We start from the raw sequence: 14,020 nt of genomic DNA, 5'->3' as shown, positions 1-14,020 counted from the left end.
TGGGAAAATTGACTTGTTTTTAAACGGGTTCAGTGCACAAAATGCTAGTCTAAAGTCATTATAGTGAAGGATTTCTATACCATGACCCTACTCACCCACACATAATGAGTGTGAATGTGTCGAAATTAAAGTGACATTTTACTGCTTCTCTTTCACTGTATATGTCCATTAATATGTTATTAACATTAATATGTGTCATAACTACATGCAAATAGATGCAAATACTACATGCAAATACAAGCGTTTCTGCATCACACCGGTAAAAACGGACCATCTACATTTCCTGGTTGTAAGGAACCCAACGATATCCAGAATTCATTGCGATTTCAGGACATAGTACCGCCGCTGTCAAGGTGGATCCAGTTGAGAATGGGCGCCAACAGTTACTAACTGGACCAGCCACTCATTCATAGAATATCAGCTACTCATTCATAGAATAGCAACAATTCTAACCAAGTTTAGTTGTGGTGCTCAGTACCTGGATGTGCAACTACAAGCAAGCACAGGCTGCTGCGGTGCCATTTCATTGGTTACCTGCCGGAGATATTCCTCGGAGCAGACAGTGGGTGGGGGCAATTATGTGAATACTCCCGTGCAAAGCACCCCACATGTCCATGTTTGTAGCCAACACTTTCAGCCAGAGGATTTTGAAACGTACCTGAAGTCTCAACTGATGTGGTTACCAGGTCGTTGAATGTTAAAAAGTGAAGCTATTCCATCCATTTTCCCCTTTACCTCAAACAGGAAGGAATCCGACCAGCAAACATTAGTACAGCAAAAAAGAAGTCGAGCAGAGGTAACCTAGCTAACTTAGCTAATTAACTACCGAACTACATTTGTTTGTCTAAACCAAAATGTAGCTAGCTAGCTTTCATAATACGCTGGCTATATATTCCAAAGCAAATCAATGTAATTAGCCAGCTGCTATCTGGATTTGTTACTTTGCAAGCTAATGTTAGCTACGTTAGGTTACGTTAGCTACAGCCTACTAGACTATAATTAACCATTAGTTAGCTAGCTAACTAACTATCGCAGAAGCTAACGTGACTGGCTTATGTGTTCTATATACATAATCTGATCCCACCAACATCAAACACAGCACCATGTAAGTCACCGTTGCTAAATCTTTCCATGACTCCATGATGAGCCAATAAATATACTGGAGCTAGGCATTAACATGGTTTGTGCCGTGTTGTCATAGCTGGTGTGTTTACAAGTAGGCTACAACTTCTACTGTAGTTGTCTTTGTATTATGGAGGCTTAGTTGATTGTTTATGGAAAGCTTGAAGTCTAAATTGGAGAGAAGCAGAGGTATTCGTAAGGAGGAGATGGTGTGGGTGGGTGACTGACTGGTGTCTGTTGGGTGTGGGTACTGAGTGAAGTTGAGCATGCATGATTTATTGACATGAGGGGAATGGGTAGATATACCCTGCAAACAAAAATGAGTCATTAGGATGTCCCCCGGAAAGTCATGAAATAGTTGCCAGGTCAGGACATTGTGTCATAGTCCCCTGGAGGTTTTGTCCTGTTCCCGGTTTGTTCCGGGACGTACCCAAGGACGTTGTTTCAAGATCCCCTGAAAGTTTTTGTCTAGTTCCCGGTTTGTCCCGAGGACATCACTGAGGACATTTTTAGGACGTTCTTGGGATGTTGTGTCATGGTCCCCTGGAGGTTTTTGTCTAATACCCGGTTTGTTCCGGGTACGTTTGTGATGGAAATGTTTATGTTTGCGTTTTTTTAATAACCAATTTCTGTGTCATTGCAAGTGACTGATTGAACCACTGATCTATTCACATCTCTTTGGCTTTTGGCAATGTTAGTGACACCTCCACACACAGTGCTTTTACCATACAATGTTATCAACATGCATATTTGGACACGATTTGACATACATGATTGCATTGTCCATGTTCATTTATACAATAATGATGTCCTAATTATGTCCCCAGCTGGGATTTTAACTCACAACCTTTTGGTTCACAGCATTCTGCTCTTCCTGCTGTGTCGATTAATTATTTTGCCGGTATTCCTACAATTTGCAGTAAAGCTCTGCTATGTTAAAAATACACTCAAGAAAAACTACTATATTTATCATAGTGATTCAGGAGTAACATTAAAACGGAATAATATGCCCCACCAACATTAGGCAACTACTGAACAGGCAACTCCGGGATGCTGGCCGTCTAGGCAGAGTTGCAAAGAAAAAGCCATCTCAGACTGGCCAATAAAAGATTAAGATGGGCAAAAGAACACAGACACTGGACAGAGAAACTCTACCTAGAAGGCCAGCATCCCGGAGTTGCCTCTTCACTGTTGACATTGAGACTAGTGTTTTGCGGGTACTATTTAATGAAGCTGCCAGTTGAGGACTTGTGAGGCGTCTGTTTCTCAAACTAAACACTCTAATGTACTTGTCCTCTTGCTCAGTTGTGCACCGGGGCCTCCCACTCCTCTTTCTATTCTGGTTAGGGACAGTTTGTGCTGTTCTGTGAAGGGAGTAGTACACAGCGTTGTACGAGATCTTCAGTTTCTTGGCAATTTCTCACATGGAACAGCCTTAATTTCTCAGAATAAGAATAGACTGACAAGTTTCAGAAGAAAGTACTTTGTTTCTGGCCATTTGAGCCTGTAATCGAACCCACTCCAAATACTCAACTAGTCTAAAGAAGGCCAGTTTCATTGCTTCTTTAATCAGAACAACAGTTTTCAGCTGTGCTAACATAATTGCAAATGGGTTTTCTAATGATCAGTTAGCCTTTCCAAATTATAAACTTGGATTAGCTAACACAACGTGCCATTGGAACTCAGGAGTGATGGTTGCTGATAATGTTCCTCTGTACGCCTATGTAGATATTCCATTAAAAATCAGCTGTTTCCAGCTACAATAGTCATTTACAACATGAACAATATCTACACTGCATTTCTGATCAGTTTGATGTTATTTTAATGGACAAGAAATGTGCTTTTCTATAAAAACAAGTTCATTTCTAAGTGTCCCCAAACTTTTGAACGTTAGTGTATAGATTTTTTTACTAAAATAGCAGTGCAGATGTATTATAGGTAATGAATGTGTTGGGCACTTCTGAAATTCTGGAGACTTTGTGGCGCAGCAGAGAGATCCGTTTCCCTGAAATCCAGAGGTTGTGAATTCAAATCCCAGGTGGGGTCATATTGAAAGTCAGTACTAAGTGATCAGGTCAAATTTAGTCCTATTGTGATTTATTAAATATTTGTACACAATTTTAGCTGAACAGCATACCACAGCTTAAAATCCCAATACCATTTCATTACTTTACTTATAATGGTTTGGGACCATCTCATGACAAAAACCTCCAGCAGACCATGACACAACGTCCCAAGAACGTCCTAAAAACTTCCTCGGGGACGTCCCCGGGACAAACCAGGAACTAGACAAAAACCTGCAGGTGACTATGACACAACGTCCTGACCAGCAACAGAAGCCTAATGTTTTTATATTTTCAATCAGAAAATCCATGCTGTCTTGTCTTTATAAACACACAAGCCACCTGGAGGCATTGCACAGTGCTCTCCTGAAGTACAACTCAAACTGGCAGCATTTTGGGCTCCTGGGCATGAAGGGAGAGGACACATCTTGTTATCCCGGATTATAATGAGAATGTGGGACGCAAACAAGCCCGGACAGCCAAAGGTATTTATGAAAGCATAATCCCCTCTTGAGAAAACAAAATCACCAATACACAAGCCAAGTGCTCCTCAAAATGTTCACACCCTTGCATCAGTTCTTTGGCATAGGGGAGATGGGCTGTTAGTACACTCTTCTAGCCTATTTACTCTATTGATGGCAGTGCTTGTCTACTCAACAGCACGGCTGTAGGTGCTCATACACAACAATACAGTAGACTATCTGCAAGTCGAGACCCCTCAAACTTAACACACCCGCATTCAGTTTGTTGGTATGGGGAAGAAAGGCTGTTAGTACACTCTTCTAGACTATTGTTGGCAGTGCTTGTCTACTTAACAGCACAACTGGAGGTACTTATAGACAGCAATACACATCTATACCCTCTACAAGTCAAGCCCCCTCAAGCTGTTCATACCCTTGCAGTCAGTTCTTTGTTAACAGCCGGTCTCAATGCCCGGTTATTGACTCTGAGTGTGCCAAAACACATACCAGTCTATTGTACCCATTTTTGTTTAAAGATTAAAATGGTTTCTTATATGGTTACACGGCCTCATGATCAGTCTTCAGGTCTTTCCAGGAGACTTGCCGTACAAACAAATCTTCTGCGAGAGGTCGAAGCAGTAGGTGGCAAAAAAAAATGCATGAGGTGTTCTTAATGTTTTGTACATTCAGTGTATTATATTTTATAGACTGTTTTATAGAATCTTTTTTACAAGTGTACTGACAAGTGACTAAATGATTCCAGCTGCATCAGAAACCAATAAAGTGTTGACTTCTGGATCAATTCATTGTGATATTCATGAAATGTATTTGAAATTAACTACCTACAATCTTCCCACTGGGCACAATCTGGTTGAGGAAACGTAGGATATGTCCGGTCCCGGTGGCATGCATTGAAACGTGTGGCTTTCTCGTGGCTTTCTTTTGCAAAATAACTATGAATTACCAGATTTATTTTCAAATAATTGTCACCATGTAACATATTAAGGTGTGGAAAGGTCACTGTATTACAAGGAACAACAAACAGGTTGTAAGGATGTTTAACTGGCGGCAGAGAAGTCAGACGCAGGAGAGAAATAACTGTGTTTCCAACGGCGCAGTTTATTTACAAAAAACCCACCGGAAAACATAATAAAAATCAATGGGTATCATGACCCGACGCACACCAGTACAGACGTACACATACACTTACAATAAACAATCACCAACAAGGACATGAGGGGAAACAGAGGGTTAAATGCACAACATGTAATTGATGGGATTGAAACCAGGTGTGATGGAAGACAAGACAAGACCAATGGAAAATGAAAAAGGGATGAGCGATGGCTAGAAGGTGGGTGATGTCGACCGCTGAACACCGCCCGAACAAGGAGAGGGAACAACTTTGGCGGAAGTCGTGACACAGGTCTATTTTGCTCCAGCAGCTAGCATAAACTGTCCTTACGCAATTCACCTGAGGGAACATGGGGGCTCTCAACACCTAACATAATATAGAGCTGGCTGCTACTGACCAAGAGATTGTTTGTGGAGAAAATTACCTCTTCCCTTGACTTGCAAATAAAACCAGTAAATCAATATCTTAATCTACTAACTTCTGAAGTGGATATCTACTCAACTAAAGTGGAAAGTTTGGAGACAGGCCAATGTGACATAGTGGCGACTCCATGACCTGGAATCAGCGCAAACTAAATTATTCCTAAACAAAAATATAAACGCAACAATTTCAATGTTTTTACTGACTTATAGTTCATATAAGGAAATCAGTCAATTGAAATAAATTCATTAGGCCCAAATCTATGGATTTCACATGACTAGGCAGGGGCACATCCATGGGTGGGCCTGGGAGGGCATAGGCTCACCCACTTGGGAGACAGGCCCAGCCAATCATAATGTCATTTTCCCCACAAAAGGGCTTTATTGCAGACAGAAAAACTTCTCAGTTTCATCAGCTGTCCGGGTGGCAGGTCTCAGATGATCCCGTAGGTGAAGAAGCCGGATGTGGAAGTCTTGGGCTGACGTGGTTACATGTGGTCTGCGGTTGCGAGGCCGGTTGGATGTACTGCCAAATTTTTTAAAGCAAAGTTGGAGGTGGCTTATGGTTGAGAAATTAACTTTCAATTCTCTGGCAACAGCTCTGGTGGGCATTCCTGCAGTCAGCATACCATTTGCACACTCCCTAAAAACTTGATCTGTGGCATTGTGTTGTGTGACAAAGCTGCACATTTTATAGAGGCCTTATATTGTCCAAAGCACAAGGTGCACCTATGTAATAATAATGTTGCTTAATCAGCTTCTTAATATGCCACACCTGTCAGGGGGATGGATTATCTTGGCAAAGGAGAAATGCTCAAAACGAAATACGTTTTATAGATTTTCTGGGATCATTAATTTCAGCTCATGAAACATGGGACCAACACTTTCCGTGTTGTGTTTATATTTTTGTTCAGTATAGTACCCCTCTGTTTTGAGAAGACACCGCCTGCGAGGGTGAGAACACAATTGGACAAGGATGTAGGGCTCCCGTCAGGCTATCGTCTTTACAAATCCAGGGAAAATTTGTCCAATCGCTCTATTGAACAAGGACAAACATATCTATAGGCTGCTAGAATGATCGTGCAATCGGTGGAACACAAAGGCCACAATAATTGCTGCAAAATATGACTCCATTCATTTTTAGATCAGACAGCAGGCTCAATCATACCGCCTTGGTGCATAATTATGTCTCATCAGTCATAATTAGCTAAGGAGACTTGAAAAAGTTTCCCTTTAAGAAGGGATGTTTTTTATTATGGTCGTTGTCCATGTAGGTGTCCCAGAAAAAAGCAAGCAGCTTGTTACTTTTCCTGAAACTATATAGAGACCCACAGATATTCATGCATCCATAATAGTCTCTGAATTAGGCAACTACACAATCCATTATACCCTGTAATGAATTACCAGTAGGTGCCATAAAAAGAGCCATGCAAAACATTCTTTGAAAATGTTCCTATTTATCGTTTCTTTGGGGAAATGCATCCCTCTGTAACAGACATGTTATATCACAGTTGTTGTGGTCATGTGCATTTTGTCCTGTTTTTTATTTTTTATTTAACTAGGCAATTCAGTTAAGAACAAATTCTTATTTTCAATGACAGCCTAGGAACAGTGGGTTAACTGCCTTGATCAGGGGCAGAATGACAGATTTTTACCTTGTTGGCTCGGGGATTCGATCTTGCAACCTTTCGGTACAACGCTCCAACCACTAGGCTACCCGCCGCTGCAACTTATCCCAGCTTGTGAGCCTGGGAGACATCTATTAGTGTAACACCAATAAATCTCTCTGTGTGTGTTTAATGAAAAGGTGTCGGTTCTGACACTCCCATGAAATAGATACTATATTCACTCATCTGCGGGAATCACCCCCTGAAAAATCTGAATACAGAATCAGAAGATTATTCATATTTTTTAACATATATTTTTTCACAAAAGTAGTGCACTGGGCCTTTAATAGTCTTGCATTAGTGGACCGATATAGCCTTTTGCAGAACCAGATAAATGTTTTCTCCAGCCTGAAAGCAATCAGATGTTAGCTTTAAGAGTAGCATGTACCATAAAGAACATTAGTCTATCAAGAGATTTGATTCTGCATATTACAGTAAATGGTACGATTCTAACGGGAGAGAGAAAATTACTTGATTTTAAATGAACTCCAAGTAGCCATTTAGTCTCATCTGTGTGTAAGTGGTTTATGAGAACAGTGACAGGCCTCGTCTGGCTCTTATGATATAATCTAGCTCTTAGTCACAGAGAGAGGATGGGGGGGAACCTTTAGCCATGCTGTGCTAGGGGGTGATGGGCTCTGCTGAGAAGGGACCATGCTAGTCTGTAATCCCTGTGAAGTAGTTCAGCCTCCACGGCTGCTGCTTTCCTGCCACCCACTCCTCCTCCCCCACTGGTAGCACAAGCAAGCTCACTGTGAATGGTACTCAGGAACTCAAAGCAATGTTTTGAGGCACGGTTGTGCCAATAACACTTAAAATGACATTTTCTCTTTTGGAAAGTCATGTAGAATTTCCCATCTCAGAATGAGTACTGGACTGAATTGGGGTTAGAAGTGCTGCTCTGGAGGAATGGGACAGCGAGCTTGTAAACTCCAGAGAATTCCAAACTGGGAATTGCTGGGAGATAGTCAGAGCACCTAGCAGCTGAGTACATGGGTTTGTTTGTTTGTTTGTTTGTTTGTGTGTGTGTGTGTGTGAGGACATCTGTGTGAGTTCTTGGGAATGTAGCTTAAGCTAAGCATCTGCTGCGACTGTGTTGCTGGTATATTGTACAGTTTAGGAAGTAAATAGCTCTGTGAGAAAGCTGGCACTCTAATGCAGTTATCAATAGGCTACTAAACTGCATGTAGCTGAAAACCATATAGATCCTATAATGAATTATAGAATCATTAATGCCAAAAACCCTGTTTCTAGAGCTTTGTGACAGGATGTGGTACAGACAATCAACTCCTACATATTATATTCTGGTAAGAGCAGACTCTGTTTAAGTGCAGTGCAGTTCACCCACTCCACTTCACATACAGTGCATTCTGAAAGTATTCAGACCCCGTGACTTTTTCCACATTTTGTTATGTTACAGCCTTATTCTAAAATGGATTACATGCACTGTCAACTGTGGGACCTTATATAGACAGTTGTGTGCCTTTCCAAATCATGTACAATCAATTGAATTTAGAAGAAAAAGAAACGCACACCTATTTAGGCGAGGTGCTGGCTAGCGGAGTAGAAAACTTGAAAATAAAAGAGAATTTAGCCGCACACTCTAGGAGCTCAGATGCAAAAATGTAATTACCAACGTTTCGACAGCCAAGCTGTCTCCATCAGGATATAATCACAAACACTGCGGGATGACTCGTTTATATAGTGTCAAAAGACACAGGTGTCTGTAATCATGGCCAAGAGTGGCCTAATATTATTGGTTAATTCTCAAATATTAAAATGGCATACAAATATTAGCATACAAACAACAAATGGATAGCATACGATCATAGATTCATTTTAGACTACACAAGCTTACAAAAAATTACAATGGCAAAGTCACAATAATCACAAGAATGGCTTCAGATCAAAGTCTACGTCAATTGAATCAATTGAATTTACCACAGGTGGACTCCAATCAAGATGTAGAAACATCTCAAGGATTATCAATGAAAACCGGATGCATCTGAGCTAAATTTAGAGTCTCATTGCAAAGAGTCTGAATACTTATGTAAAAAATGTATTTATGTTCTTTATTATTGATACATTTACTCAAAACCTGTTTTGCCTTTGTCATTTTGGGGTATTATTTGTAGATTAATGAGGAAAACATTTTATTTAATCAATTTTAGAATAAGGCTGTAACTTAACAAAATGTGGAAAAAGTCAAGGGGTCTGAATACTTTCTGAATGCACTGTACATAATTGTACAAGCTACAGATGAGGTGTCTGCTTGCTCCAGTTTAGTGCATTCATTCACAAATGTCCCAAGCAAAGCCACAACACAAATCAGGACTCAGGACTGTGTTATACATAACCTGTGACCAATGTTCCCTCAAAAAAAAATTCATGCACTGGGCAAATTTCAGGTCTGCTGAGTGCAAACTTGAATGTTGTGAAAATTGTGTGCAACTTCCGTGGGGGGGTTTACTGTGAACACTGAGGCTGTACCCACTTTAGGTTACAGTTTAGTGTAGGCCACTGTGGCTATTTGATCATAATGTAGGCCCACCAGAGTGACCTACCATCAAATAATATGGAGAAAATGCATCCCATACCATTGTATCATGTAAAGATTTATGCCATCTCGATTTAAAACAAAAGTTTTGTCCAGTCATCAAGCTAGGGAAAATATAATTTGAAATATGTTTTAAGTGATTAAGACTGAATTAGATCAAAGGTAATTCAATTATGCATATTGTGTAGCACCTTTAACCAATGGCCTAACAAATGAACAAACCCTAAAAAATACAAAGACTTTTGATTGCCTTTATTAAGACACCCTCTACATCAAATTTCAGCCAGACCGACCAGCCAGCCCGAGCTGCCTGCACACCCAACCCCCAACAATCTGGTCAATAACTCAACTGTCTCCCAGTACAATTTCCTAATTCAATTTCCTTCCCAGTTTATTCCCAAGGGAAAGGTTTGAAAAATGAAGAGAAAAAAACAACACCACATAGACCTCAAATATACATTAACACACAGAAACCACAAATCCTCCATATAATTCATATCAGAGGACTAATAGTACTGTAGCGCTCTTGTTACTTGCATACGATATAGCTGTGTCGCCCCATCCTGTCAATGTGCTGGGGTACAGGTTAGTCGAGGTAATTTGTACATGGAGGTAGGGGTGAAGTGACTATGCATAAATAATAAACAGCGAGTAGCAGCAGTGTACAAAACAAATTTGGGGGGGGGGGGGGGGGGGGGGGTCAATGTAATAGTCTGTGGCCATTTGATTACTTGTTCAGCAGTCTTATGCAGTCTTAGAGCTTATGGCTTTTTTTCCTAGACTTGGCGCTCTGGTTCCACTTGCCGTGTGCTAGCAGAGAAAACAGTCTATGACTTGGGTGACTGGAGTCTCTGGCAATTTTTTGAGCTTTCCTCTGACACTGCCTAGTATATAGGTCCTGGATGGAAGGAAGCTTGGCCCCAGTGATGTACTGGGCCATAAGCACTATCCTCTGTAGTGCCTTACGGTCAGATGCCGAGCAGTTGCCATACCAGGCGATGATGCAATCAGTCAGGATGCTCTCGATGGTGCAGCTGTAGGAACTTTTTGAGGATCTGGGGACCCATGCCAAATCTTTTCAGTCTCCTTAGGGGGAAAAGGTGTTGTCGTGCCCTCTAAATGACTGTCTTGGTGAGTTACGATCATGACAGTTTGTTGTTGATGTGGACACCAAGGAACTTGAAACTCTCGACCCGCTCCACTACAGCCACGTCGATGTTAATGGGGGACTGTTCGGCCCGCCTTTTCCTGTCGTCCGCGATCAGTTCTTTTGTCCACTAGGGATTGCCTAAATAGGCATCCCCCCTCAAATGGGCATGCTTTCATTGGGCATGCATTTCTTAATCCCTATAAATGCTTGATTACACAGTTTCTTCAGATAACAGTCTCCAGAGCAACATTTCCAAGCAAACAAAAACAGGCAGAAGGGAGAATCTGTAGACATGCTAAAAATAAAAAGGAACATACTCTTTGCCAGCCTTCATAAGACCATAACATATGCAAATATGTCCCCTTTGTGTTTTAAACCTCAAGCAGAGGAATGACATTTCTGAGTGCATGTAATTCAGTTTCACTAGCATTTAGTACGTTATATGAATAGCCTTAAAGTACATTAATGTATATCTGACATGATATGAACATGACTGGGCATTCAAACATATCTGTATCTATTCCTCATCAGCAATAGCTTCTACCAGGTCTTCCTCACATCTTTGTTTTACATGTTTTGTGTCTAGAAAAGCCTCTATCAACCCTTGATACAGTTTGGAAGTCAACTTTGAAGGTTTGTCAGACTATAGCATCTGGCTTGTCCAGTGTTTGCTGCACAGAGAGAATAAAAATTCACCTCACCCCGTCACAGACTGGTCTTGCCTGGCAGCATGACCCTGCTGAGACCCCTGTCACCATCTGATCCTCCTAAAATGAGGCATCACAAAGAATGACCTTGGTGTACATTTATACATTATATTATCCAATTATAGAATCAATGGTTCAATAATTGAAATTACTGTTATTGTCACGCCCTGGCCTTAGTATTCTGTGTTTTCTTTATTATGTTGGTTAGGCAAGGGTGTGACATGGGTGATTTATGTGTCTTGTTTTGTCTAGGGGTTTTGTGGTCTATGGGGTTGTGTTCAGTTGAGTGTTCTAGGTAAGTCTATGGTTGCCTGGAGTGGTTCTCAATCAGAGGCAGGTGTTTATCGTTGTCTCTGATTGGGAACCATATTTAGGCAGCCATATTCTTTAGGTATCGTGTGGGTGATTGTTCCTGTCTCTGTGTTTTGCACCAGTTAGGACTGTTTCGGTTTTTGCCACGTTTTCTTATTTTGTATAGTGTTCACGTTTTCATCTTTCATTAAAGATGTTTATAAATAACCACGCTGCATTTTGGTCCTCCTCTCCTTCCCAGGAAGAAAACCGTTACAGTTATTCCCAGGTCTGAGACTGTAGCTTTAAGCTTAAACTTCTGTCTTGTAACTACTGTAGGTCTACCCAACAATTCAAGAAGGAACTTTGTATAATTCACTGATTGTTAATATACTGCAGAATTCACATGAGCTCCGTAGACTGGTCTTCCATGGCTGTTTTAACCTGCTGGGACCCCAGACAGACATCTTTGGGATGAAAATATTGATCATGGAAAGAAGTGGAGGGGTCTCAACCAACATGAGTTGAAGTGCAATCAAAACATGTAAATCATCAATGAAAAGGCACAACGTGCACATAGGTTAGGCTACTATGGTGAGCGAGCATTGCACACTTCATTTTCAAAAAGTATTGATTACAGATTTGTCTCTGCCTGCAAATTGTCCTCCTAAAAGCTAGGCTATATCCTATAGGCCTATACAGTGGTGATTTTAGCATGTACATATTGGTGGGGCATGCCAGTAAAGCCACTAGACAACACTAAACAATACATGAATTTCACTATAATGGTGACAAACGGTGCCTACATAATGCTGTCCCAACAGCAAAGCTTTCTTTTCAGCTGTTATGCAGAGCAGAGCCAGGTTCTGAGGCTGAGGCTGGAGCTAGGGGAGTTGGGGCTGGGTAAGCAGGTCCGGAGAGAAATTCAAGTAAGCGGTAGAGTGGGGGATCCAGGACTGAGTAGCAGGACTGACGAGATGTGGAACTGGAGACAGGGACCAGAGTCAGAGCAGACAAAACTGTAGCGGAGGGGAAAACAGCATCAGGCAAGGGAAAACAGGCACAACACGAAAACAGGATCTATGCAGGAACAAACGGTTAAAAACGCAGACTGACTGAGCAGAGGTTACGATCTGGCAGCGTGGAAGTGGCAGGCCTGAGTATTTGTAGAGGTCTTGATTATGGAACATGTTGCAGCTGGTGGAGATCTGCTCTGCCTCCAGCACACCTGACTACACACACACACACACACACACACACACACACACACACACACACACACAGAGGGAGAAAGCACTGGGGGAGTGGAGGCAAGGTAGGGAGACACAGGATGAGCAGTAGAGGGTGTGGCATGGAGTGAATCCTTAACACTGCTACACCTGGCTATCAGCGGAGCCTTGTCTGGCAGCAAAACAGTTCATTCAGCCTCATTTACTGCCTTTAAAAAAACAGCTGATTTTCATAAAAATGGCTGACTTGCATAAACAAATGTGGTTTACACTGACAATTGAGATGTACAAACTATGGCATAAGGGGACGACGAGCTGATAAGAGGCAATCCACAATTTTTATTAAGCAATTAATGTGCGAGCTTGGATGGACGTAGTCAATATAACTATAAGCACTTTTGAAATGTACAGTGACAGAATTCAGTATATGGGCCGTTCTTACAGTATTCTCCAAGTCAGAACCATAGGATAAATAAAAGGTGGCATATAAGCAGACCATGAAAGCTCTTACAATACACAATGATGACATTTCTCTAAGACAGGCTATGGGCTACTTGTGCACCACCAAGTCAGAACGGTAGGCAAAATGATGTTTTTATTTAACCTTTATTTATCTAGGCAAGTCAGTTAATTAAGAACAAAATACAATGATGGCCTACCCCGGATAAGGCTGGACAAATTGTGCGCCACCCTTTGTGACTCTCAATCATGGCCAGATGTGATGCAGCCTGGATTCGAACCAGGTACTACAGTGACGCCTCTTGTACTGAGATGCAGTGCAGTAGACCACAGCGCCACTCAGGGTGAAAGGGACCAAATAATTAGGGTGAGGCACATGGGCTACAAACAGCTCACTACACAACAGACACTTAGTATTACTTCGTTAACTATAGTATACATCACAGTGGCTATACTATAGTATACTATATATATATATATATATATCACACTGGCTTGCCGAAGTATTCACCCCCTTCACATTTTTCCTATTTTGTTGCCTTACAACCTGAAATTAAAGCCAATATTTTGTAGAGCCACCTTTTGCAGAAATTAAAGCTGCAAGTATCTTGGATATGTCTCTATAAGCTTGGCACATCTAGCCATTGGGATTTTTGCCCATTCTTCAAGGCAAAACTGCTCCAGCTCCTTCAAGTTGGATGGGTTCCGCTGGTGTACAGCAATCTTTAAGTCATCCCACAGATTCTCAATTGGATTGAGGTCT

At 41.4% G+C, this 14,020-nt stretch overlaps 1 long non-coding RNA gene across 1 annotated transcript; it reads right to left on the bottom strand.

Annotated features, from left to right (window-relative positions):
• Positions 1 to 11,708: 11,708 nt before the first annotated feature.
• On the bottom strand, positions 11,709 to 13,786 carry LOC110524179. Its single transcript, XR_002473551.2, has 3 exons — positions 13,458 to 13,786; positions 12,686 to 12,801; positions 11,709 to 12,588 (listed from the first exon to the last, which is right to left on the bottom strand). It is a non-coding gene; the product is annotated as an uncharacterized LOC110524179 (long non-coding RNA).
• Positions 13,787 to 14,020: the final 234 nt, after the last annotated feature.

This window comes from Oncorhynchus mykiss, chromosome 5, assembly GCF_013265735.2.
Source record: "Oncorhynchus mykiss isolate Arlee chromosome 5, USDA_OmykA_1.1, whole genome shotgun sequence".
NCBI lineage: Eukaryota > Metazoa > Chordata > Actinopteri > Salmoniformes > Salmonidae > Oncorhynchus > Oncorhynchus mykiss.
This window is presented reverse-complemented; position numbering and strand designations above follow the sequence as displayed.